At 34.6% G+C, this 24,984-nt stretch overlaps 1 protein-coding gene across 1 annotated transcript in view; it reads left to right on the top strand.

The window, feature by feature from the left end:
• Window positions 1-1,386: 1,386 nt before the first annotated feature.
• The window catches only part of LOC135220546 (histamine H1 receptor-like), a 476,346-nt gene continuing 452,748 nt past the window's right edge, over window positions 1,387-24,984 (top strand). Inside the window, exon 1 of the mRNA XM_064257736.1 lies at window positions 1,387-2,099. The gene's annotated coding sequence lies outside the window, so the exon portion shown is untranslated. The remainder of the gene's footprint in view (window positions 2,100-24,984) is intronic.

The following is a 24,984-nucleotide window of genomic DNA, read 5'->3' as shown; positions in this document are numbered from 1 at the left end:
TCGATGGTGATTTTACAAATCTTTGCGTGTGTTCTTATATATGTATATGTGTGTGAGTGTGTGTGTGCATGTGTGTTGTGTATTTATATCCCAAGTTGCTAACATCAGTTCTCTGGCCTGCAGTTTTCTTCATCTTCATCAGTGCTCTTTGAACTATTCTTTTCCTCCTATCCATATTATGTCAATGATCCTACTCTTCGGAAAACCCTGATATTCTCACATTTACTCTTCTCATTTAAAGATTTCTTCGGAATTCCTTATAACCTGTAATTTGCCTATCAAATAAGCCAGTGTTTTGTGCATGCGCTGAATAAAATTAAATGATTTTATTCATTTCTTCACTTCTAAAATCTGGAACTTATTGCAGCCCTCGAGTTTGTTATATACTTATTATTCCCTTTATCTGAATGTGTATTCCACGTACAACGCATTTAACATCTTTGTGGTTTCTTGTTACAAACTCCTTGTATTAACCGTGATCATCATTTTACTCTTGCAATTGGTTACTCTTGTATCTGTGTCTGTAAGTTCTCTTTATATACAAATAATTTATCGATATCACGTGGTAATAAATGAGAACAAACGAGTTTTTGAGAATTAAAAAAGATCTTTTATAGAGAGGGAACATTTCTCAGAGATTATCAATTTTTACCAAAGACAGAATTTTGAGTCTTAAGTCAGTAATGAAAGAACGAAACAGAGTAATAATAGCGACAAAAAAAAAATCAGAATCCACCCTTTCTAGAGCCTGAGAAAATATCATTAAAAGCGAAATGAAACCGGAGTGACCCAGACCCCGTGAAGGGAAGTTGGAAATATTGTTACAGGGGAAGGTATATATGGCTCTTGCGCACTTCACAGCATCATCAGGTGGCGGGACGGAGCTTCATTCCGAATAGAGAGGCAGTAGTGGTCCAGCCAATGTCTTGGGAGGTAGACGCGGCCGCCCGACTACCAGCGGTTTCCACGCGGCGTTCGCTACTTGACTCTGGCTCTCTTTCGCACAACTTTTGAACTTGTGTGTGTGTGTGTGTGGACCTCCCTTCTCTTTACTTCTTGGATTTCAGAGACACGTTTTTTGTACCATATCTACGCATTCGTTAATTAGACGCTCACTTCGAAACTTCTATCAACGAAGATATCCCCAGACATTTTCTTTGGATTCGAAATAATATATCTTTGAAAGATTGCCTTCTCTCTTCAAATACTTTAGTATATTCCTGTTATATGAGTAAATCATCATCTCGGTATCATTTTATGTTTTTTCATCTTATTTTTTTGCAATCACTTTCCTAAAAAAAAAAAAAAAAGTTTTGTCTGATTTATTATTATATTTTCTATTTATTTATTTTTTCACAATGTTTTTGTGCGCTAACAACCCTCGCCGATGCCGTTAATTACTCTGAAATGTTCGGTAACTTAAAAATTTTCGTCAACTCCTTTAGATATAGTAACAGTGACCTTTAGAAAATAGGCAATAAAAGAACTGCTAACAAAAATGCTACCGATATCAAATCGTTCCCGGCGTTTTTTGAAATAATAACGATCTGAACATTTTTGTTCAATTATCAATTTATATATAAAATGGTTATGATTTAGTTCTTGAAACTGTTAATAAATTCACATTCACAAACACTCATCAAAGGGAACGCTGTCAAAATGATTCGTGCTTTCAAACATGCTGATCGTGATTAAACGTTTCATTATATCTGAAAAGGGAAGGATTGGTTTTGCATGGAAATCGATGTCCCACTGGCATTGGCCAGTTATGGTAAACTGATCTGTTAAAAGGATTTATAGTGACGTTATGTGATGTTTTGAGAGTATCCGTATACTTGAAAATAAGGACGAAGGGAAATATGTGAAATAGTTCTTGAACAGCTGCTCCAGCAAATATAAACACTGCGGAGATGATTCAGGACAGTACAAAGTGCGAGGTAAAGTTTAAAAGGTAACTCATGAAATGGAATACTAAAGAAAATGGTCTGGAAATATCAAGCATCACTGAAATTACATCAGTTCTAGAAAAGAAGTTGGCTGTAATTTCCAGCAAAGTCTCCATCGAAATTTGTTCTATTTAAAATAGATTACATCAAAAGGTAAGTGCTTATGATTTCGGAAATCACCTGATGTACATTGCCTAAAGCATTATCATAATGTATTTTGCAAAGGAAAAACCGATACCTATTACCCAAAACCTTACTTGTATGGAGAGGTTTTTATCAGCAAATATATCTTCAAGAAAAGGAGATAAGAAGAGAATTTTGCCTAGACCAAAAGATAAATCTGTTTTGAAAGGAATGGTGAGTTGTATGAAAATGCTCATCTATTACTTTTGAAGTATTTCAGCAACTTTCTCATTTTAATGAGGAAATATTATAGTTCCAGTAACTTTTCTACTTAGTTAATGCAACATAAATAAAATAAAAGTTACTCTTTTCTTATGAGGAACTTTAAAGAAGTTATTAATTAAATTTTCCTGTAAAACCAGACATATTAATGCAATGATAAAGATGGCCAGTTTAATGAAAAGAGAATTGAGGCATCTGTTCAGCTAATTGTGCTAGGTGGAAATAATAGGAATATAAATCTGTCTTACAAACATACCCACAGGCACAGTCGTAGTCTCTCTCTCTATCTCTCACACACACGCTCATATATATATATATATATATATATATATATATATATATATATATATATATATATATATATATATATATATATATATATATATATGTGTGTGTGTGTGTGTGTGTGTGTGTGTGGTGTGCATGAGACTGCGACTGCGCCTGTGGGTATAGTTTTAAGGTAGGTATATGTTCCTATTACTGACATTTAGCACAATAAGCTGAACGGATGCTTCAATTTCTCATAAACTGACCTTGTATATCAGTACAGTAATATGTCTGGTTTTACAGGAAATAAAGTCAACATCTTCTCTAAAGTTCCTCAAAAGGAAAGGGTAAGTTTTCTTTTATCCATATTGCATTACCTAAGTACAAAAGTTACTAGTGCCACAATATTTCCTCCTTGAAATGAGAAAGTTGCCCAAATACGGCAAAAGTAATCGATGAGCATTTTCAACAACTCACCATTCCTTTCAAACAGATTTCTCTTTTGGTTTAGGAAAAATTCTCTTCTTTTCTCCATTTCTTGGTTATATATTTGATGATAAAAACCTCTCCATTCACATAAGGTTTTGGGTAATAGGTATCAGTTTTTTCTTTGCAAAACACATGTTGATATATATAGATATATATATATATATAGAAGATATATATAATTATATATGGTATGTGTATGTATGTTTATGTATGTATGGTATATATACCATTAAAACTAAATACACTTCCAAGAGGAAAGGTTGTCTTTGCGCCGAGGCATTCTTAAACAAACTGCTTACAACAGAAAAACTATTATATAAGTAAATGCAATGAGATATAAAACAGTTTAACTGCATACAAAATATTTTATGGTTGATTTTGATCTCCGGATGAGAAACAACTGTCTTTTATTAACTCCGTTTAATGGATTAACCAATAATTGGCTACGGGTATTGAGAAGAATAACTTATAAACTCAAGTCTTTTTTAAATCTTCTGTCTTCCTTTGCTATACGGATGTACGTATATATATATATATATATATATATATATATATATATATATATATATATATATATATATATATAGTCGCAGAGCTGGAGAAATGAATGAAAGGGGTCGACCAAACTTTCATGTGATTTTCCCACCTCTTCTGGGTCAAGTGATACAAAAATTCATAATTTGTTACAAAGACACCTCTGTGGCAGCAATACTTAAACATAAAAACTATCATATTACTATAAAAAAACTAATTGTCTAGAAATATTGTTTACAAATAGTTCATCCAGTTTGTAGTACTTCCCGGGGATGCTGTTGACCAAATCTACTCGATTTTCCTTTATTATACATGACTCAACAATGTTTCGTTTTCTGATGTCTTTACAGAACATGATCTCTTTCGCTTCTTTCCAATTCATGGTGTGGTTGCACTCATTCATATGTTGAAACAAACTGCTTGCATTATTCCCCGTTCTGACATTATATCTATGTTGCTTTAATCTTGTTTTGAGATCCTTTCCACTTTGTCCCACGTACATTTTATTACACTAATTGCAAGGGATCTCATATATGCAGCCACTCTTCTGTAGAGGGGAATTCCTGATTAACAAGTTCTCAAGTACATAGTTCTAAAAAATGACATATAACATTAAATGGTCTCAATAGCCCAGGGATGGCCATAAATTTGTTACAGTATGGTAAACAAAGGTTTTTCATATTAAAATCACTCATACGACCAACTTCATAAAATGTTTTTCTTGCTTTACTGAAAGCCCTGTCAATAAAATCACAAGGATACCCAGGACTTGTAGCAATGTCTCGGACCTTCTGAAGCTCAGCTTCGAGGAAGTCAGGGGAACTGACCCGCAGGGCCCTTAAAAACAGAGACGAATATACCGTCATCTTCATTCTCGGATGGTGGTTAGAATAAAAATGTATGTAGGAATCTACGTTTGTAGACTTCCTGTACACAGAAAATCTTTGCAATATACTTTCTCTTTGGGCAGGCCTTCTATGATTAAGCTGATAGAATTGAGTGTTAGAGGTTGTAAATTTGTGTTTGGAGAAAAGTATTATGAAAAAAAAATTTGGCATGGCTATGGCCAATCCGTTATCTCCATTACTTAGTAACCTTTATATTAAGTTTTTCGAAAGTAAGTTCTCACCAAGAAGGCTTCCTGAAGGTATCTTTTGGGTTAGGTACGTTGATGATATATTTTGTGCTTGGCCTATTAACAAAAATGAAGAGAGCTTCCTAACAGCATTAAATACCCTAGCACCTTCTATAACATTTACTTTGGAAACCGAACTAAATAACAAGTTGGCGTTTTTACAAGTTTCAGTTGTGAGGAATGATAGAAATTTTAGATTTTCTGTGTACAGGAAGTCTACAAACGTTGATTCATACATATATTTTTAATCAAACCATCATCGAGAACGAAGATGACGGTATTTTCGTCTATGTTTTTAAGGGCACTGCGGGTCAGTTCCCCTGACTTCCTCGAAGCTGAGCTTCAGAAGGTCAGAGACATTGCAACAAGTCTTAGGTACCCTTGTGATTTTATTGGCAGGGATTTCTGTAAAGTAAGAAAAACATTTTATGAAGTTGGTCGTAACAGTGATTTTAATATGAAAAACCTCCTTGTTTTACCATACTGTAACCAGTTTATGGCCATCCATGGGATGTTGAGAACATTTAATGTTAATGTCATTGTTAAGAACTCTGTACTTAAGAACTTCTTAATCAGAAATTCCCCTCTACAGAAGAGTGGCTGCATATATGAGATCCCTTGCATTCAGTGTAATAAAATGTGCGTGGGACAAAGTGGAAACGATCTCGAAACAAGATAAAGCAACATAAATATGTCCGATCGGGAATAATGCAAGCAATTTGTTTCAGCATATGAATGAGTGCATCCACACCGTGAATTGGAAAGAAGCGAAAGATATCATGTTCTGTAAAGACATCAGAAAACGAAACATTGTTGAGTCATGTATAATAAAGGAAAATCGAGTAGATTTGATCAACAGCAGCCCCGTGATTTACAAACTGGATGAACTACATGTAAACAACATTTTTAGACAATTAGCATTTAAATAGTAGTACGATAGTTTTTATGCTTATGTATTGCTGCCACAGAGGTATCTTTGTAACAAATAATAAATCTTTTTATGACTTAACCTAGAGGAGGTGTGAAAAATACACGAAAGCGCCTATTAGACCCCTTTCATTCCTATCTCCAACTCTGCGACAGCATGAAATATCGCATTTTTCAGCGATAGATTGTCAACATATATATATTATAATATTTATATATATATAATAGATATATATAATAATAATATAATATAGATATATACTATCTATAGTATATATCTATATAGATATATATATATATAGATGAATATATATATATATATATTATCGACAGTATCTGTATATATATTCTATGTATATATATATTAGATGTATATATATATATAAGAATGTATATTATATATATATAATATGTAATATAATATATATATAGATATATATACTATATATAATATATAGTTATATATAATATGATATATATATAATATATATAGATATATAGTATATATATATAAATAATATATATATATATATACAGAGAGAGAGAGAGGAGAGAGAGAGATAGAGAGAGAGAGAGGAGAGAGAAGAGAGAGAGAGAGAGAGAGAGAGAGAGAGATCCGCACGTGAAAATGAAAGAAGGAGGTATCAAGAATTTCAACCTTTATTCCAAAGACATCTTCAGGGAACTGAACAGTTTTAAGAAAACTTACACAAAAAACAAGAAGTCACAAATAACAATGAAACAAGTCAACAACCTACTTAAGTATGCAAATAAACATTGGTCAAAACCTAAAACGTACTTAGCGGAAATATGCAATACTACAAATCGCACTACAAAACTATCTGTTTGTAAAATATCTAACACTCATGTAACTTTTAAATCATCAAGAATATAACTTTTCAACAATTCGTCCATCTTAAAAAGACCATCGCTCATATTCAAGTTGCTAAAAGAACTAATAAGGCATCCTTCAACTAACAATCTGTCATGCATTGATGAACTTCAAAAAACGACTCTAGCTGAATTCCAGTCTTTAGGGTGTTCAAAGTGCATCTCGTGACAAAAAATGGCACTTGAACTGTTTGCAACCCGTACATTATATTTATGGTGCGTAACTCTCTTACTTAGTTCCATACCAGATTGTCCAATATAAGGTTAATTACAAGTTTTGAACAATGTTTATTTGCATGCATAGGTAGGTTGTTGACTTCTTTTATTGTTATTTGTGATCTCATATTGCTTTCTTGTGTAAGTTGTTTTCTTAAATTATTTAGTACCCTGAAGATGACTTTGGAATATCTTACCTACTTCACCCACGGGACCATTATGGAATCGCAATATATATATATATATATATATATATATATATATATATATATATATATATATATATATACACGTCTGTGTGTAAACTTACATTTGTATATGAATGTATAACTATGCACATGTATATGCATCAAATTAAGTGTTCTATGAGTTGAACTCACTGAAACAAAGAAACTTCTGCAATAAATTGCAAAATGAAATACGATAGCATTCGATTGGAAAGTGATGATAAATAGCATGGATGAGAGGGGAATGATACGAAGACATTAGGGGAATCTGGAATCGCTTCCAGAGATGAATCACTCGTTTTGCAAATGGCAAAGGAATAGAATTAGTCGCGCAATAGAGTGGGCTTCTGCACGCAAAAGCATTCATAAATTCGGAATTGTAATCTTATTCAACTACCGAATGATGGTAAATCGTTGTAGGTACCACAGGGAAGAACAGCAAGATGATGCGAAATGAAGCATAGAAAAAGTTATAATACTTGATAATATTCGCGAGACTTTCACGGGAGGGTATATTATCATATCACGGCCAGCATGCCAAGATATAAATGTATAGAATTACAGTTGACTAAACTATGAAAAATATGTATATAACGTACACACCCTAAAAAACGAAGAATTGGTATTTAAGTTTCAGCACCATAATGTTAATGGTGTTACTTGGCTTTATTATTATTATTATTATTATTATTATTATTATTATTATTATTAGTAGTAGTAGTAGTAGTAGTAGTAGTAGTAGTAGTAGTAGTAGTTGTAGTAGTAGTAGTAGTAGTAGTAGTTTTAAAAAAATGTACGCTAGAATGAAATACAGCAACCCAATGACTTATCAGGACAGTATACATGGAACCGAATACTCACATGAGTAAATAAGAACAACATCAAAAGGGAGTCCCATATACTTATAAACAGCAGCTCTAAAATAAGTCACAAAAATAAAGGCACTGGTGTGTAATAACGTCAGCAACATTTCGACATCCCTTAACATAACAAGTATCATCACTCCTAACGATAACTGTTCATGATTTTAAGAAAAAATATAAACCAAGATATGTGGTCAACTGGTCATAGTCAATGGAACATAATGGCACCTACACTAAGAATACTGAATAGGAGACGATGAAATCGTATTTATTCTGGTAATTGTCAATATCATGGTTACTGTTGCTTGGATGACGGAAATCACGGCTTCACTCTTCCTTCAATGATGAAGATTTCTGGTCGGTGTTGATATTTAAATGGAAAAATAAACATCATTTGAAAACGACAGAACGAAACATCTGCGAACTGAGCACTCATCTTTTCTGTAGACATACGTACGAGGCTTTTTGACTTAAGATGCTGATAGAGTGATGGGTTTCCTCACATGTGAATTAGGTTAGGCTATGCGAACAACCCAGGAAAAAAAAATTCTAGTAAAATCGATTACAAATAATGGCTAAGGAAAATGGTGAAGGCCACAACGTGAAAAATGGAGTGTAGCCACCGTAAGGAAATTGGGTTACTCGTCTTTGGGCGCAAGATGATGAATACGAAGAATAGGGTGAGTCAAAATGGAGACGTGGGGACCGCACTATGGGCCTCCACGTGAAAAATGTTACATTGATGTAGGAGATAAGGGGAAATATAGGCGATACTTCAGCCATTACATGAAAAGCGAACGTAAAAGAAATTTTAGAAATAACGAAAACCGAGTTTCAAAAACCAGTTCTAGCTTGAAAATTGCTTACATTCTAGTAGACATGCATGTAGAATCCGTATTTTCCGAAAGAAAAGAGCACCATTGCAAAGCATATAATATCTAGAATGTCAATACATATGCAACGACGCAAGCATCTAAAAATGGATTTACTATATTAATCATAATCAATTACATGACAAGAAAATGTGTGAAAATGAGGTAGGGAACTACAATCAGCTACTGAACATATTTGTACAGATTAAAAATTAATTGGTTATTAAGCCCCCTTAACTAAAAACAGGGAACACATAAGGAGAATACAATGGAAAAGACCTGCAAGCAAAGCAAAATTTGTTATACATAAAGATTAAAAGTATATGAATATCAATAATGCAGAGAAATGCTTCTGGACAAATACAGAGAATAAAGATTCTTTTTGAAATCTTAAAATAAGTTTTAAAAAGTCTCAGAAAGGGAGTAAGGTGGTATCTGTCCCATTAATCTTTTGCCAGTAATCAATATATGTTTGTGCTGACTTAGTGTTGAAATATTTCAGGAGTTTGCATATCTATGATGACTAATTATTCATTGTAAAACATATTGAGCACCAAGTTTTTAAATAAACCTTTTTAAAATGATGAGCAATTTAAGTAAGACACAATCAAGTTTGAATTTCTCAGGATCAAAAAGTATAAAACCTTTATTCGATACTTGCCTGAAGATTTGAGAAAACCTAAATATAATAGAGAAAAAAATACAATAGGTACTCGCTGTTAACTCCTCTAATGAAATACATATCCAAAAAAATTCATGATAGATACCTGGACAAAAAGAATGTTTCCGAAAACTGTATATTGCACTAGCAATTTTTGCCACGTTATATATAACAAACTAAAACTTATGGAAAATTCCCAAGCATTAGTGTCTACCAAACTAAGGTGCTACAACAATAGAAAGGGTCATACTGATAAAAGAACCTCGAAAACAATTACTTCGACTTGATTAAATTAATGTTAAAACGATCAAGATGACTTCATGCTTTTACTTTTCTAGACAAAAAAATGAAACATAAGAACAAAAAGAAGAAGAAGAAAGAGTGGTCCTTGCTGCAGACGTTACCAGGATCATAATAAAAGCAAAAAACAGCATGAATTGATGCTGACCAAACGTAATCAAGCAAACGTATACTGTCGTAATAACAACAGAGATATCAAAATTTCCTACAAACAGAAGTTGATCATTGCTGTCATGATTTACTATAGAGATTTTCTCTTACCTAACGTCGGTAAGGAGATGGAAGTTTAGTAAGGTATAACTTAAAAAAAAAAAAAAAACTGTTAACAATTATTTTTGGAGCAGATATACCGCATGACGGAATTAAGTTAATACACACACACACACACACACACACACACATATATATACATATATATATAATACTATAATATAGTATATATATAACTAATATATAGTGTATGTATGTTGTAGTATGTGTGCGTGTGTGTACGTGTGTTTTATTCCCCCACTAGAACTGAAACTAATAATACAGGAAACTGAGTATCAGAGTTTAGTGCAACAAAGCTTTATGAAGATCTATAAGGTTTTACAATTGAATGTTGAAATAAATTAGCAGATTCGGTAACCTGATCATGGAGTTACAGACGATGAAACGACTTCAGAACACTTATGAATCTCGTGGTCAAGCTACGCAGGGATTCATGAATAGCAATCCTGAAATTGTAGACATTTGTAGACAAGTTTCAGAAATAAGATACAAATTACATACAAGAACATTCCATGTATTCAGGTCTTGACAGTGTAGTTAAACAAAGGGAAAGAAGAGATTATAATGAAATAGACAAAAAATCTTTAAACATTTATGAATGCATGCACATGCATAGAGAGAGAGAGAGAGAAGAGAGAGAGAGAGAGAGAGAGAGAGAGAGATTCCTGTTAGCCCGGTTGGTACAGTATGTACACATCTATAAAACAAAACGAAAGAGAGTTTGTATGTATTTATAATGAGAGAGAGAGAGAGAGAGAGAGAGAGAGAGGGAGAGAGAGAGAGAGAGAGAACCCCATTTAACCCAGCAGTTTGAGCCCTTCCATGAATGACATGCTCACAAAGCCATGTATTCATCAAGGGACACTATTGTTATGGCAGCCCACAGATTTAAAATGAGTATCCATGGGTGCCAATGAAAAAAGGAAAATTCCTGTCAAGATGGATAGATGGATCAATAATAACACTGAGAAGAGAGAGGGCCACACTGGAAGGACTTATTTTTCTTTTATTTTTGTGGTCATGAATAAGAAACGGAATGAGTGATATGCTAAAAGTTGAAGAAGACCTGATAAACGAATTTAGGAAAAGGAGAACACCTGGCTATGACAGAATCACTACAGAGGTTATGTTCACTGGAAGTGAAATGCCACATCGCATGCCAACCAGATTGTTTTGGAGAATACGAAACGAGATAGCAATACCTTGTGATCAGGAGCTGGGAGCCATAGTAATGGATTCCGTGTAACATCTGTCGTGACGAAGATTTCCAATATGCTCGTCTGCGATAGTCTTGAGAGAAGATTCGACAAAACCCAGAGAGAAAGAAAAAGTATTTTAGGTAAATATGAATTGTACAGGTCGAATCTGTGTGTTAAGGCACTGTGCAGCAATATATAGAAAATAAAAAAATCACGTTCTGATGGCTTTTGCTGATTACCCGAAGCCACGTGACAGTCCATAGACCATTATTATTATGAAAGTTCTTTTACTTCGTTAAATATGTAATTCTAACTGAATCTGATGGTGATGGAGTTTTGTCAATGAATTTCAAGTCAACATCCGGATGCTTCAAGGAAATGTTACTTGTCACCTTTGCAGCTTGTTCCTCTCACGGATTTTATAATGATGAAAAGGGTTAAGACGGAAGAGCAGGTTAGTGGCTTTTCAGACTTTACAATACGCACTTGATGCTTTTTTAATGACCAGACAGCCACATGTTATCTAAAGCTTAGCTATTGGAATATAACACATATCTAAAGAAGTTGGATTTAGGGAACATCCAAGAAAAATAGCAAAAATGGCAAAGCAAGCAGATAAAAATGAAATAAGATGAAGATGGGATTAACGGGGCTGAAATTTTTAAATATATATCATAATGTTCTCTCAAGTTGGATTTTAGGGAAAAATTAAATAACGCCAAGTCAAACTTATGGGGTGGCTGAATAAGATTCAGAAATCAAATAGTTGTGAATGCTTCTGAAAGAGAGAATAAACTTTACTCCATTACAATCTATATTGCTACTACGACCAGGAATCATGGCCCGCCTGTCAATTTGGTAGCCCGAGGTCGCTCACCGCTGTAGCCAATGCGGAAACAGAGGAATTTATTTCTATGTGGTTCCAATTGGTTCCTAGCCACGTAAAAAAAAAAAAAATAATAATCTAAGCCTTCGGGCCAGCCCTAGTAGAGCTGTTAATCAGCTCAGTTGTCTGGCTAAACTAAGATATACTTTTCGACAATGAAACTGTGCCTGAAGTATTTCAATGATTTAAGGATAAGACTAAGAAGAATATAAGGAGTACGGTAGCAGGATTAGAGGGAAATGAGGCAGTTAAGGATATTACGGAAATATTATTTGTAGATGACATAATGACGGATGGGAGATGGGTCTGATTTGGTGTTGTCCTTCACACGACACCCGGAGATTTGTATATGAAGAGCTAGGAGACTTGCACTTACCTGGAGGTGAACTATGAAACAGGAGGCTGTAGATGAGTGGGGATTACAGTGATACTTGTATTTATATAATATATATACATACTATATATATATATATAAGATATATTATATATATAATTATATACATATATATATATCTTTCATTTTAAGAAACCTTTAAATTTTCTATTGATTTCCTTCAATTATTGACCGTAAGTTAATATGAATATAGCAGCTTATGTACTAAGTATTCCGTTTATCGATGACGTATGATGCATATGAATAATATATATATATATATATATATATATATATATATATATATATATATGTATATATATTATATATGATATATTATATATATATATATATATATATATATATATATATATAATTGGTTGGCAAGGTGAGAACATATTTTTTGCCTATAATATGTCCACTACAAGAAAAACAGATTTAGAGAGCGTTTTTTTTTTTTTTATCTGAATTTGCATATATGTAGACAGGTGTGTATGAGTGAGATAACCTATCTGTTTGTCCGTACCCAGGCATAAATGCCTATATATGTCTGTATAATAACATACACACTACACACACACACACACACACACACACATATATATATATATATATATAGATTTATATATGTATGTATGTTTGTATTTGTTTGTGTGAGTGTAGTGTGTACAGTTGATTTGTGGCCAAATGTTGAGGATAATAAGTTTAGTACTGCGGCGGTCAAGATTATAATATTTTCTATGTTTATTTTTATGCTCAAAATTCAGTGTTTGGAAGGTAATGATGGAACAGAGAAGTGCAGCATTTCAATAGTAGTTCTGTGACACCAGTTTTGTTATGAAAAAGCAATGAAGTGAATAAATACTGAGGATTCTATACAAATTATTTTGGATCGAGTGTAGAAGGGAGTGTCTCAGATGCAGTAGGGAGATTTTGGACCATATTACAGATTAATCTTTCTCCATCGGAAGGCGTAGTTTCTCTACTACTTGGTTGCCAGATGTAAAAAGTCTGTTGGGCAGGAAACCTAAGAAGCTAAGATTGACCCTGCTGACCTGGAGATTAGGTTTCCTGCCCAACAGACTTTCGGTGACCACACCCTTACCACAAGGGTGAATCCCATTGACCATCAGCTCAGGATATCAATGCGACAAGAGGGGATTGGCAACTCTCAAGAAAACCAGAACAGCCATAGCATAAATGACAGCACAACGAGAAGAAGTTCCAGAAGACTGCTGGGCCTTGCCCCAGGCTAACATCCCAAACATCTCTTGAGAATGGGCCACAGAAGGGCCTGAAAGTACTCGAGTGTGGAGTAAAACTAAATGTAAATACTTAGAAGTAAACAAGTTACAAATTGAATTTGTGGGTTTCTTTTTCAATCTTCAGAAGAAAACTGAAAGAAGTTTTTGTTTGGTTCAATAATAATAATAACCATCTGATGTTCATGGATGACATCAAGCTGTATGGTAAGAACATCAAGGAAATAGATACCCTAATCCAGACTGAAAGGATTGTATCTGGGGACATCAGGATGGAGTTTGGAATAGAAAAATGCGCCATAGTCAACATACAAAAAGGCAAAGTAACGAGAACTGAAGAGATAAAGCTACCAGATGGGAGCAACATCAAACTCATAGATGAGACAGGATACAAATACCTGGGAATAATGGAAGGAGGGGATATAAAACACCAAGAGATGAAGAACACGATCAGGAAAGAATATATGCAGAGACTCAAGGCGATATTCAAGTCAAAACTCAACGCCGGAAATATGATAAAAGCCATAAACACATGGGCAGTGCCAGTAATCAGATACAGCGCAGGAATAGTCGAATGGACGAAGGCAGAACTCCGCAGCATAGATCAGAAAACCAGGAAACATATGACAATACACAAAGCACTACACACAAGAGCAAATACGGACAGACTATACATAACACGAAAGGAAGGAGGGAGAGGACTACTAAGTTATAGAGGACTGCGTCAACATCGAGAACAGAGCACTGGGGCAATATCTGAAAACCAGTGAAGACGAGTGGCTAAGGAGTGCATGGGAAGAAGGACTAATGAAAGTAGACGAAGATCCAGAAATATACAGAGACAGGAGAATGACAAACAGAACAGAGGACTGGCACAACAAACCAATGCACGGACAATATATGAGACAGACTAAAGAACTAGCCAGCGATGACACATGGCAATGGCTACAGAGGGGAGAGCTAAAGAAGGAAACTGAAGGAATGATAACAGCGGCACAAGATCAGGCCCTAAGAACCAGATATGTTCAAAGAACGATAGACGGAAATAACATCTCCCCCATATGTAGGAAGTGCAATACAAAAAATTAAACCATAAACCACATAGCAAGCGAATGCCCGGCACTTGCACAGAACCAGTACAAAAAGAGGCATGATTCAGTGGCAAAAGCCCTCCACTGGAGCCTGTGCAAGAAACATTAGCTACCTTGCAGTAATAAGTGGTACGAGCACCAGCCTGAGGGAGTAATAGAAAACGATCAGGCAAAGATCCTCTGGGACTATGGTATCAGAACGGATAGGGTGATACGTGCAAATAGACCAGACGTGACGTTGATTGACAAAATTAAGAAGAAAGTATCACTCATTGATGTCGCAATACCATGCGACACCAGAGTTGAAGAGAAAGAGGGGGAAAAAATGGATAAGTATCAAGATCTGAAAATAGAAATAAGAAGGATATGGGATATGCCAGTGAAATCGTACCCATAATCATAGGAGCACTAGGCACGATCCCAAGATCCCTGAAAAGGAATCTAGAAAAACTAGACGCTGAAGTAGCTCCAGTACTCATGCAGAAGAGTGTGATCCTAGAAACGGCACACATTGTAAGAAAAGTGATGGACTCCTAAGGAGGCAGGATGCAACCCGGAACCCGACACTATAAACACCACCCAGTTGAATTGGAGGATCGTGCCAAGTGCTCCTATGATTATGGGTACGATTTCCACTGGCATATCCCATATCCTTCTTATTTCTATTTTCAGATCTTGATACTTATCCATTTTTCCTTCTCTTTCTCTTCAACTCGGGTGTCCCATGGTATTGTGACATCAATGAGTGATACTTTCTTCTTGACTTTATCAATCAACGTCACGTCTGGTCTATTTGCATGTATCACCCTATCCGTTCTGATACCATAGTCCCAGAGGATCTTTGCCTGATCGTTTTCTATCAATCCCTCAGGTTGGTGCTCGTACCACTTATTACTGCAAGGTAGCTGATGTTTGTTGCACAGGCTCCAGTGGAGGGCTTTTGCCACTGAATCATGCCTCTTTTTGTACAGGTTCTGTCCAAGTGCCTAGCATTCGCTCGCTATGTGGTTTATGGTTTAATTTTTCGTATTGCACTTCCTACATATGGGAGAGATGTTATTTCCGTCTATCGTTCTTTGAACATATCTGGTTCTTAGGGCCTGATCGTGTGCCGCTGTTATCATTCCTTCAGTTTCCTTCTCTCCCCTCTGTAGCCATTGCCATGTGTCATCGCTGGCTAGTTCTTTAGTCTGTCTCATATATTGTCCGTGCATTGGTTTGTTGTGCCAGTCCTCTGTTCTGTCTGTCATTCTCCTGTCTCTGTATATTTCTGTGTCTTAGTCTACTTTTATTAGTCCTTCTTCCCATGCACTCCTTAGCCACTCGTCTTCACTGGTTTTCAGATATTGCCCCAGTGCTCTGTTCTCGATGTTGACGCAGTCATCTATACTTAGTAGTCCTCTCCCTCCTTCCTTTCGTGTTATGTATAGTCTGTCCGTATTAGCTCTTGGGTGTAGTGCTTTGTGTATTGTCATATGTTTCCTGGTTTTCTGATCTATGCTGCGGAGTTCTGCCTTCGTCCATTCGACTATTCCTGCGCTGTATCTGATTACTGGCACTGCCCATGTGTTTATGGCTTTTATCATATTTCCGGCGTTGAGTTTTGACTTGAGTATCGCCTTCAGTCTCTGCATATATTCTTTATTTGATTATTATTATTATTATTATGATTATTATTATATATTATTATTATTATTATATTATTATTATTATTATTATTATTATCATTATCATTATCATCGATGTTGTCTCAACTGTTTTATTAGATACAGTCTATTAAAGCATTAGCTGTTAAGCAAGGAAGCTTCCACAGGTTAGTATGTCAAATGTACAAAAACCTGGAAAACCGATCCAGACCTGAAATTTCTAAAAAAAAGAAAAAAAAAAAATTCAGATAAATATCATAAAAGAATAACACTTAATGATTTTCAGAAAAACTAATGCAAACAAAAGTCAATTCAATAGAGAAGCGCCGGCTGTCTTGAACTTCTTCAGCATTCTACATAGTTTTACGGCAAAAGATACTACGCAGCGGGATATGTCATCTCGACAGAATACGACTTTAGTCACTAAAGGCAAATCACTCCAAGCAAAGGCAAGAGACAAGGAGAAACTTCCACCCCGCCCCCTCCCCTCCCTCCCAACCAAGAAGACGTGACCAAAAAGTAACTGCAAGAATAATGATAATAATAACAATAATAATAATAATAATAAAAAGCGGAAAGGAGAGAACTGCTCATTACAAGCAAGTCCCTTCGAGGAGGGTGAATAGGATAAGGGGAGACTTGATCGCTTAAGGAAGTAAAGAGACCATAGTATTTCACACACAGATACACGCAGAGATTGGGAGAAAGAGAGAGATTTTCAAGGTGCCTTCGTCCCTTTGAGGAGAGAGAAAGGAGACAGTACTCAATTCGCACAAAGAGACAGACCAAGAGATCTTTTTATTACGACAAGAAGAGAAAGTGAGAAAAAGAGGGAATTGCAGTCACTGCAAATAAAGAACCGAGATTAATGGAGACGTTAGACCCAGCACACTAATCAAGAGAGACAAGGCGAGACATTCGTCACCACATTGAGAGAAAAGAGACAAGGATACACCATACGAACCCAAAGCAAAGAAAGTACGAAAGAAAAGGAGACAAGTAGACACTTCAAGCAAATATATATATATATAAGGTTGAAGCACGACATGCAAAGAAAGACAAGTAAAGACCTTACTCACTGCAAGCAAAGGAGAGATAGGGAGGGATTACAGTCACTACAAACAACGAAAGAGAGGAAAGGTTTCTTATTCACTATATGCAAAGAGACACAAGGAGATATTTTTCTCACCATAGGCATAAAAAGAAGGAAAAGTAAACTCTAGTTACTAAAACCAAAGCTAAATAAACTACACAAGAAGACAAATTATTCACTACAAGCAGGGAAAAGAAGTGTAGTGGCATATTTATATGCAAGCAAAGGAAGGAAAAAGCAAATATAACAATCATTACAAGCAAAGGGAGAGAGATAAGGAATGACCTTCATTGTGAGCTAAAGCAGACATACAAGGAAAGACTGAAATCAGTCACTACAAGAGCAGAAAGAGACAAGGAAAGATGTTTGTCACTACACCAGACAATGTAATCACTGCAACAAAGAAAAAGATAGGAAAATACTTTAATCACAATACACGAAGGAAGAGACACAAGAAGAGACAATAACGTCTGCAGGCAAAGAAGGAGAGTAAATGACAGACATTTGTAACTATAGGTGAAGAAAGAGATGAGACTTTCGTGACTACAGCAAAAAAAGTTAAGTATGCCTTAGTTTAACCAGACCACTGAGCTTAGTAACAGCTCTCCTAAGGGTGGCGCTAAGGATTACATATTTTTACGTTGGTAGGTTACTCAACAACGGGACATATAATGAAGGGATCCGAACTACATTATATCGTGAAATTAATTTCTTATCACCAGAAACAAATTCCTGTGATTCCTTGTTGGCAGAGCGGGGAATCGAACTCGGGACTACCGAATCGGTAGGCGAGCACGTAACCCACTCGTCCAACGAGGAACATAGGAAAAAGAAAGTGAGACGAGTAGAGACGCTGGTCACTGCAGAAAATAGAAAGATAGGCAAGAAGAGGCTCAAGTCAACATAACTGAAGAGGTTTTCGTCGCTACTAGTAAAGAAAGCAAAACAAGTGGATATTGTAATCGCTACAATAAAGAGAGAAAGATGAATTCTTAATTACTGCAAGCAAAGAAAGCAAGACAAGGAGAGAGGAAAGGAAGCACTTTAGTTACTAAACGTAGAAAAAAAAAAAAAAAAAAACCAGGAAGGAGAGACTATAACTGATACAAAAAAAGGGGGGGTGGGGGGAAGAGACTGCGGGAAACTTAAGCAAATATTAGTAAAAACAGAGAAACAAGGAAAGATTCAATTCAAACAACAAAAGACAACGACATTACACTCACTGGTCGTTCCTTTCTGTACCACAGCATTGTTATCCTCATCTGTTTTTTTAAAATAAACAGGAAGACGAGATGTTAACAGAAACAGTCACATTTTATTTTCGTTTTCATAACGCTACATACAGATCCCTATGACAGCTGTCAAGGGAAGAAGAATTTTAACCACCCGAGTGCTTCGAATGAAATCTATATTTCTTATTACTAGAAGAGAAGGTTGACTGTTACTTGTGTACAATGCCAACAGTCAAATCCAGATATTTATTAACAACGTTCAGAGGAATAATTATAGCTCAGGGAATGTTTATTTAGTAAGATGCCTTCTAGGAAGCCGGAAGTTGAACAAAAAGCCCGTCTTACTCATTCGCTTAAATGTTACATCACTCATTATGATCGAAGAGAAACCTTCGGAAAAAAGTAGCAAGAATCAGTTAAACAGATTTACTGATATGAAGATAGCATATAATTTCTAAAATCTTCTTCCTGTTAAGAAGCTCGACTAATACCTCCGAGTTATATGAAAAATTTCCGTGTCCTCTTGTCTTTCCGGACTGGGCTAGACAGAGCCGTGGGTTGCGCGGCCTAATAGCCTCTGCATGCAATAAATGGCGATACAAACGATGAAATATTCCGACAATGCTTTGGTTTACATTTTAACGTGTAAAAGCTCAATAGGCGATGACCCGCTGAGCCTCCACTCCAACTTCTGCAAAGCCTAATTGCTAAACTTTGTCGGTAAATATCACCACAGATTTATGGAAGGGTGAATCCTCTTCGTAGGAGGCCCTGCAAACTTTTAGACTTGGCACTTTTAACACTGGGGATTTGTCAATGATTTTCCCTTTCAACATGCAAACATTAATTCATTAATACATGAAAGGAATGACACGTCTCTCCTTTCTTATTCTAATGCAAACACGAAGCAAAGTTGTTTTATGAATTTAATATGCATGAAAGATCGCCACAATCTACTTCCAAATTTATTTCCTTTAAAGACTACAGTGTAACATAAATGTAAGGCCGCTTATAAATAATATTTACTCATAGTTGCCCATTTACAGATAACTACAATAGTTATTTGAATTGTTTTTTTTTCTGAAAAAGGATTTTGGGAAGTTAAATACGATGACCATCAAAACATTAACTGTCAAAAGGCTCATGGTATGGACCAAATTTAAAGATTTTGGCAATTATTTATGCAATATCGGTGAAACCGTATTAGATATTTCAACAGTAATAAAAGAGATAAACTTGTATTTGGAAATGGATGATTTGTTCTAAAACCGAATCTTCAAAGAGAGGAATCAAGAAGACTGCAAAAAGAAGAAAAAGACAAATAGCAATGCTTCTTTTAAGGCGGCGTCTACTTTTCCCATAGACAATACCACAAATATAGTTTACTTTGAAATACTTATTTCACTTGATGTCCTATGGTTTTCTTTGTTATTTTATTGCCATCTCTATTCCAATAGAACTCTCTTTTCTTCGATTTTTTTTTTTTTTTACTTATAGACATTCTATGCAGAATAAACTTGTTCAGAAGTATGTACGCTCCAGTAATGCTTCTGACTTTCATAGACTTATACCTTCCATATGACCAAAAATATATTGTTTTCCGTTTTAAGAGTTTAGAGAATAAAACATTCATCTTGACCTTTCCAAACTATGGCTCGGAGCCCGCCATAATCTTTTTGTCCTATGATATTTTCAGATTTCACGATTTTCAGACGAAAATGTGTCTGAAGGTGTTTACAAATCAAAGGTTAATGCTCCGGGATGGTAGTTATATACCTAGAATTTTAGCGATCATGATTTCATGCCCACACACACACACACACACACACACACACACATGTATATATATATATATATATATATATATATATATATATATATATATATATATATATATATATATGATATATATATATATATATAGTATATATATATATATATATACAATATATATATATACTATATATATATATATGATTATAATCACTTTAGCACGTGATTCATTTATCACACATATCCACAGGTGAAAAATAAGAGACAGGGTGTAGGTCCTGACCGGTTTCGGCTTTGTCAATGGCTTGAAAATAAAGCCGAAACCGGTCAGGACCTACACCCTGTCTCTTATTTTTCACCTGTGGATATGTGTGATATATATAGTATATATATATATATATATATATATATATATATATATATATATATATATATATATATATATATATACATATATATATATATATATATATATATATATATGCATAGATATATATATATATAATATATATATATATATATATATATATATTATATATATATATATATATATATATATATATATATATTATACATATGTATATATAAATATATATATATATATATATATATATATATATATATATATATAGTATATATATTGTTATGGACCACTTTGGGGTCATCAGGTTCTTAAAAAAAATAAACTTGTTTATTCAACATATTTGCTGTACAGTGATGCTCAAATCTCGTGCGACATGACTCCGTAGGATTTAGTTCAAATTTCACTAACTGGCAACCTAGCATGCTCCATATTTATATTATTTCAATGTGGAAATGCAAATATTGCATACAATATGGACATAATATGTTTCATAAGAGTGAAATCTGTCATATATTTCAAAACTGTAAGAAAATGTCACGTGTATCAAATTTCAAAAAAAAACTCTTTCGAAACATTCTCAAACCTTTCGTTCACACATCGCTGAAGCATTTGACCAAAATGAAGTCGTCATCAAGCATCAGTTCAAATAAATAAAAGAAACACGAAAAAAATTGTCATAACATTAATAATACTTCCAAAGCCAACATAAAATTTTAAATAGTCCTATTTGATTGCTTTTACACGTCAATACTGAAAAAATGTACAAAAGTAGAATGCGCCCACCGATATCAACGTGTGAGGGGAGCGTGCGTGACGTATCTATCGTTAGTGTCAGTGTAACAACAACCACCCGGTGTAACATAAGTAGGTCTACACTGAGTAACGACGATGAAATTATCTTGAAAACACTTACTTTATATGTGTTAGAGGAATATTTGGATTTTCATACATAATTAATTGTTATAATTCTTAAATATTCAACAAAATTGTGGCATACTAGCAAATATTCGCCTATGCAATTATTCATTTTTCGAAGCAAAGATATTGTCCCTAGGCCTAGGTGTTAGATTTCTTTAGTTTACAATTAACAGTCACATCACTCTATTAACAATTTCTGGCCAGAAAGCAAATGAGGTTATCAACCCATTCTTGTTCTTCAAGTTACCTTATGAAAGAACAAATTATACACCAAAAGCAAGGAGGACTTTTAAGAATATAATATTTTAGACCAGTTGAAAAACAAGTGTTCCATACGCCTTGATAATAATATTTATGATATTTTGATTAATAGTCATCTTCTCCATATAATCAAAATCATCATCTTTTATTCCTCAAAGAAAAGGTAATCTCTATAAATAGAAACATTAGTAACATTACATCTCATAAGGCTTAGATTATTCTTTTAGGCCTATAAATCATTTTGCAACATATAAGCAGCTTAAACGTAGCCTAAAACTTCAACATTCAAAGAAAACTGGTTGTAATTCATATTCCTATTGTATTTGTCAAAAACAGATAATCTTTACAAATAAATTTATTAACAACAGATTATATCTCAGAAGGCTTAGTTATTTTTTTAGGCCTATAAAACATTTTGCAACATACAGGCAGCTTCAACACAGTCGAAAGCTTCAACATTCAAAGAAAACTTGTTTTATTTCATATTCCTACTTTGAAAATGTTGTTATGACTGTTGAGCTTATTAGGTCTACCGTCATAATGTTGATCGGTCCGAGGAGCATGTTAAGTGTGCTTTCGTCGATGGCACCGCTAACCTTATCACACCGCACTTTGAACTTAGAAGCGTAAAAAAAGAAAATCAGTTCAAATCACACAGATTACGAATTATACCAATGCATAAAAGGGATCATATTTATATGGCCATAAGGAAAATAGGGCTAGGTGTGAATTCACAAACTTTTCGACATGTATGACATTAGAAAAAAAGTATAACACTACTTGGCAACATCACGTTGAGTCTGAGAATCTTGAAGATACAAAAAGAATCATGTCGCATGAGATTCGAGCACCACTGTACAAAGGAATTTACATATTTACAGGCGAGTTGAGGGTTTAGGCAAAACAAATAAAAATGAACAATGTTGCGTTACAGAAATAGCATAGCACAACAGCAGTAGTCAACATAAATCATAAAATAATTAATCATATCAAACAAATTTACCAGGACCATACACTTGCCCGACATCACAAACTTATGCGAACACCTAGAGCCATAAACTTGCTCAAAAGAATGATAAAGCATGCCATAACAAATATGAAAAACACCCAAATCCAGCAGTATAAATAATAATCAATAAATGACTTGTAATAAAGATAAGCCGTAGCCTTCACACTCAATCTCTGCTGACAAAGGATGAATTCCCTGACGAACCTAAACTGCATCCCAACCACTGATGCGCCAACCAGACGAACGTCACAACAGCCTTAGTGCTGTCACATAGGGAACTCCATTGATGACCATGTTTCAGCCCAAATCCACCCTTCGTCAGAAGATTCCAACTGGTAGGAGACAACTCAGAGCAAATACTCCAAACTGCTGAAGAACCAGCTGGTGTTCTCATCCTCGACCAGCAGTGGCCAACAGGTAACCAGTACCTGCTGCTGTCGAGATCTGGACTGGCTGCTGTGCTGAACCCAACTCAGCCAACTGCTTCTAAAGGAATGGGCGGCAAACGTCGCCTCACTTCTACAAAACAAAACACAAGAGGGAAGGTGAAACAATCAAACAAGCCACACCAGGCTGTTACAATTTAAAATAATAAAATTACGATAAAACCTTACAATATATATATATTTATATATATATATATATATATATATATATATATATATATATATATATATATATATATATATAATATATATAGATATATAGATATATATATAAACTGTAAGAGTATTGTTTACACGAATCCTTAAAGTCTTCTGCAGCCTCTCTCAGACAAACCCAGTACAATAAAGGCAAATGTTGCATGATCGGACTTTGTAGCAGTAAACGTTGAAAAGGCCATAGATATCTATTATAAACTGCAATCACGGAACATCTGATCAGATTAGCCCATCTATGTAAAGCAACAGAGGACCAATGAAAGCTACAGAAATTGCCTTCGTCGAAGAAGATTCAGTTCTCGTAAATTTGTGAAGAGAGAAGAAAATGCCTATAACGGGGCCTTTGATGGGCAGGGATTTATATTTATGGCTTCGTCGGTCAAAAGCCTTTTCTACGCGATGAGATTCCGGATATCGTCCCAGATGGGGAGGTTTCATATTTCCGACTGAGAACGTCAAGTGATGCAAGAGAACTTACTCGATTTTGTAAGAACACTTTTTTCGTCTATGATTGTAAGGAAGAATTGTTAAATAATCTTTGAATACTAGATGGAGTATAAAACACATTTCTACAATTCTATTTACAATAACGTTCCTGTTTAAAATTTCTAACAAAAACAAGTGTTGCAAATCAAACGCTTGCGGTTGTTCTGCACTATGCTCTCGTACCATAGTCTATTTCATTTTTAAATCTTACTTGAAAAGAAGATCTCTTACTCTCAGTAGTCAGCAGCGCACCTGTTATGATTAAATTTAAATTTGACTCAAAAGCAATCCCTTCCCTTTCTTTCGACTCTAATTGCAGAGCCAGATTTGAGTAAACAATATCTGAGTATTATCTTCAGATAATACTCAGATAATACTCAGATATCTATTTTATAAAGTATTAACTTTCTACCTTTGGCGTTTTCATGGGCTTCTTTTGTTAGATGGAATTCTGCTTTAACAGTGAATGATATTTCCCAGTCATATATATATATATATATATATATATATATATATATATATATATATATATATATATATATATATATATATATATATATATATATATATATATGACTGGGAAATATCATTCACTGTTAAAGCAGAACTCCATCTAACAAAAGATGCCCATGAAAACGCCAAAGGTAGAAAGTTAATACTTTATATTTTGGAGACAACTGTCTCCCTCAACAAGCAGGTAATGGATGAAATGAAAGTTATAGAAAA

This window comes from Macrobrachium nipponense, chromosome 2 (assembly GCF_015104395.2).
Source record: "Macrobrachium nipponense isolate FS-2020 chromosome 2, ASM1510439v2, whole genome shotgun sequence".
Taxonomy (NCBI): Eukaryota; Metazoa; Arthropoda; class Malacostraca; order Decapoda; family Palaemonidae; genus Macrobrachium; species Macrobrachium nipponense.
This window is presented reverse-complemented; position numbering and strand designations above follow the sequence as displayed.